Source organism: Thalia democratica, chromosome 7 (genome assembly GCF_965202585.1).
Source record: "Thalia democratica chromosome 7, ktThaDemo2.hap1.1, whole genome shotgun sequence".
In the NCBI taxonomy this organism is placed as follows: domain Eukaryota; kingdom Metazoa; phylum Chordata; class Thaliacea; order Salpida; family Salpidae; genus Thalia; species Thalia democratica.
Genome location: NC_139171.1, coordinates 63,763,303 through 63,767,813, shown reverse-complemented (window position 1 = coordinate 63,767,813; position 4,511 = coordinate 63,763,303). Strand labels below are relative to the sequence as shown.

At 25.8% G+C, this 4,511-nt stretch overlaps 1 pseudogene; it reads right to left on the bottom strand.

The window, feature by feature from the left end:
• Positions 1 to 2,719: 2,719 nt before the first annotated feature.
• LOC145841692 (uncharacterized) lies at positions 2,720 to 4,156 on the bottom strand (annotated as a pseudogene).
• Between the last annotated feature and the right edge of the window lie 355 nt (positions 4,157 to 4,511).

The window sequence follows — 4,511 nt, the reverse complement described above, 5'->3', positions numbered from 1 at the left end:
ATTGTAATATACTTGACGAAAAATCTTGAAAACATTTTAATAAAGTTTAGTTAGTTATTAAGCTTTCAGATTGGAAAAAGTAAGTTTAAAAATATTACATTACGACAAGACCGGTATAACCTTTTTTAAATCTGATAACCTCAGTAAGATGCTTTGGTTTTTTTTTTTTTTGTGTACCTAAAAAAACTATTAAAATCTTTATACTTTTTACAAGCTTAAAGTTATAGTTTTGCTAAAGTATTAGTTTTTGACATTCTTTAAATAAAAATACCTAAACGATAATTTGTAACTTTTAAACAACTTTTTTTTTTGTTAATATACAAATAGTCGAAAAGTAATTTTTAAAATCATGGTTCAAAACAAATATGAAATTCACAATAAACTACGAATTTTCGAACATAAGTATAATTGAAAAACTTGAAGTTTTGGTTATGTTAATTTTGACAAAATTTATTTGGACTTAAAACCTTAATTAGGTTTTAAATTTTATTATGAAAACTAAATATCATAATTAAAACCAGTTTAAAGTGTTTTAATATAATAATGTTTCTAATTCATTTAAGTATATATTATTGAAGACAATAGTAACTTTTAAAATTTTTTGTCTAAATTAAGCGCCCAAGGCGATATAAACAGCTTAAATGTTGCCATTCAAAAAAATGTTGTTAGGTTAGACTTCAAAAAGTGTTTTACACAGCTCACACTAAAACAAAACCGAGCATCAAAGTAAAGTCAGTAAAATTTGAATTAGTTCTTAAATATGTATGCTGAATTTATTTTAGTTTTTGGATTAATAAAGCGATGCTATTAAAAGTTAACTTAATTATAAACATCCACCTATAAATAATACTTCAAATTATGGAAAAACTATTAAATACTTTATATCGGTTAGTTGTTAACTAATTAACTTCTTCTACTAAACTTAAAATTCCTTATTTTATTTATAAATTCTTATTAAATTATATTTTCAATTGATACTTTTAGAAAACTTTAAAAATTTATTATTAGCCGATATCTCAGCTTTAAAGATTATGACAAAGTGCTAAAAGCATCCGTAGCTTTGAATTAGCAGAAAATTCTAAAATATATATATCAAAGCTAGAAGTTTAAATTTGACTTCTAATAGCAAAATCATCACTAGGGAAGTTAAAGATGTAACGCTTTATGTTTTATTTAGTATTTTTTTATTAGAAAATATCAGAAAAGCTGAAAAGTAAACGAATAAAATTTAAATAAAAAAATGTTACTTTTTAGGAAACACTGGCATAAACTGAAAGTGACCTGTAAAAGTTTTGTAAAAACCAACAACGGTTTTACATTATTTCATTACATTTTTGAAACAATTTAAAAGGCTTTGCAAAATAACTTTCTACATAAGTTCTTATGTGGTACTTGTTTAATATTTTGTTATAATTTTTATTTGTACAAAACTAAAACATTCTTTGAATTCATATACTTCGAATAAAAGTTACAAGTAAAATGAGTAAAAGTTTAAAATAGTTTTAAACTAAAATTAAACTTTACTAAATTGCATGTTACGAATTCAAGATCATGGTTCAAAATAATGCTACTATACTGTTTTGATTACGTATTTATTTATATACTTTTAAGCGTAGTGATTAGTTACAAAGTTGTTTTTTGTTCAAGTAAGAATTATAATGAGGTAATGTAAATTAACTTTCTCAAAGTAATAATAGTATTTTGAAAACATTTCAATGCTTAAATCAACTTAACTTTTAAAGATAACAATTTTTCATAATTAACCTAAATATAACATAAAACTATACCAATTATGAAAATCAAATAGTGTAGTAAATTACGTAAGTATTAGCAGAATTTTTGCTCAACGCCGAAGGCAACACTTTCGTTTCACGATCTAACTAGAAACGTAAACCTACTAAAAATTTTATGCTTTAATCTACAGTTTTCAAATACTTGAGGTTTATCAGTAAAATTTTCATACTTTTCGGATATTAGTCTACATAAGGGTAAAAATCATGTTTATAATTTTCTTGATTTAGATTTTGAAATACTAGTTTTTTTATTTAATTTATTCCGTAAGAGGTTTTAGATATGCTTTTTCTTTTTTTAATTTATCAAATAAAAGTTTAAAATACTTTTTTAATTTATTTTATAAAAAAAAATTAATATGTTTTTTAATGTTTAATCTTCACTAGTTAATTAACTAGTAGAATTTTTTTAGTAACATTAACACAAAAAATATTCTGGTAGTTAATCAAAAATTATTAACACTAAAAATATTTAAAGACGTTTGTTTATGTTTAAAAATTTACACGGGAAAGTTTACTATTTTATAAACATTAATTCAAGACAAGTGTTATAACTAGTACAACTTAGTATATGTTTTTAGTAACTGTGTTTGATTTTTTTCCTCTTCAATAGTTTAAATTTTTATAATTACTAGTATTTTTGAAAGGTGCAAGAAAGCAGAAAAATAATATTTAATAATTTAATTCGAATAATTAACTACAATTTTACACAGGTCTAAAACGTTTTTGTTTTTGACAGATACACGATAAATAGTGACCACATTGTAACAAAAGAGAGGAAAATACTAAAAGTTTGCTAATAAATAGAAAACTTTCTCGAATTGCCTGAAAAATAATAATTAATCAGACGCGATATAAGAAAGTTGTTTTATTTTTCTGCTAGGTGCAAGAAAGAAAAACAATAAAAATAAATAATTTTATTAAAGTAATTAATCGGACGCGTACAATTTGGTCCACTCCTTGCAAATCCTGTCGTGTTCCACCCTGTCGCCCACAAACTGGTCAGCAACCTCGGCCCTGACCGGGTCCTCGTGATCGCAGTCGCTCAAAAGCGCCATAATGGTCAGCAGCGTTTTCTCCACGGTCATCACCGGCGACCAGTCGTCACGGTCGAGTAAGCACATGCGCCCGTCCGTGGCGACGTTGCAGTGGTATATTTTCGTGCGGAAGATTATCGTCGGTGGCAATATTGCGTATTCTTCTGGGAAAAAGATGTCCAGTATGAACTTTCCACCTAAAAAAGTATAATGAAAATTTTAGAAGGTAGAAAAAAATATTAGTATGCAAAAAAAATCGTTTTCTAAAGCTATGAACTTTCCACCTGAATCAAAAAATATAATGAAAAATTTTAAAGGTATAATAAGTAAAAATCTTTAAAGGTAAGTCTGATTTGTAAATTTGCTGAGTCAGCAAAAGTTTTTAGGATCTTTTTTTAATTTTTATTTATACCTTTGTATTTGGCCCATAAAATAAATTAATTATCGAAAACAAAGTTGTAAGAATTAAAATGAAAAATAGTATGAAAAAAGCTCTTTGTTTACTGAGCAAATTCGAAAATCAGACTTACTTTTAAGCATACTAGTCGAAAGTTTTAGAAGACAGAATAGAATATTAGTAAAATTCTAAGTTAAGATATCTTATTCTTGAGCAATAAAAGCTGCTGTGTTTACTATGATCAAAAAAACTAGAACAAAAATAATCAAATATTTCAGCCACTATATATTAATATACAGTAGAGTAGTGTTACTTTGCTGTTCAACTTTAAATAAGATATTTCAGAAAAAAATGCATTGAAAAAACTGGTTTGTATAAAAATTTTTGTACAAATTTACTGGTGCAACTGTAAAATAAACACTGAAACTTTGTCTAGCAAAAAATACACTCTCAGAGGTTTAGTATTGTTAAGTGTTAACAAAAACAACGAAACTAAATTAGTTCTGAGTAAAATTAATTGTCAAAGTATTTTTGTCCTCGATTACAAGAATTCTTGATATTACAGTTAAAAAATAAAAAATATATGAAATAGCAAAGTTTTAGAGATGCTGAATACTTAAATTTAGTGTGAAATTTGATAAATAAATTTTGTCAGTTTAAACTATTTTTTTCTTGCATTAAAAACTTTAATTAAATAAATAGTAAATAAAACCTTCATATGGGCTTCCTTTAGGTCCTTGCATTGTGACCTCCCATTCGTACAAGCTTTCATCCACCAACGAGATACTAATGCCATCTAGCGGACAAATGTCTAACTGCGAATATTCAGTTAACAGCCTCTTAGTTGAGACGATTCTTTCTTTCAACCCAGGAACAATCTCTTCGTAGATTTCCACGATTTCTTTTTTGAGGTCGTTTAAAGATGAAGTCATTTTAGCTGAACAATAAAAATCTGCGTTGTGTATTATTTATAGCTTTATCATGTACAAACAAAAAAAGCAATTTAATAAAATGTATATTAGTCTAGTTTTGTTTTGCTTTAGCAAATACAAAAAAAACAAGCACCCTGTGACCTTAAAGTAGACTTAAAATTAGCACATCATAAATACAAAGACAAGAAAAAAACTCAAAATTTGTAGCAACTGCGTTCTAATATGAAAATTAAGTATAAAACATATTCTTGTCATATTTATACTTAATTATAATATGTTTTACTTCTACTAAATACATGCTTTACAGCTACACATTCTAGCTTTAACTAAGATTGTACTTTACCAAACGCAATTT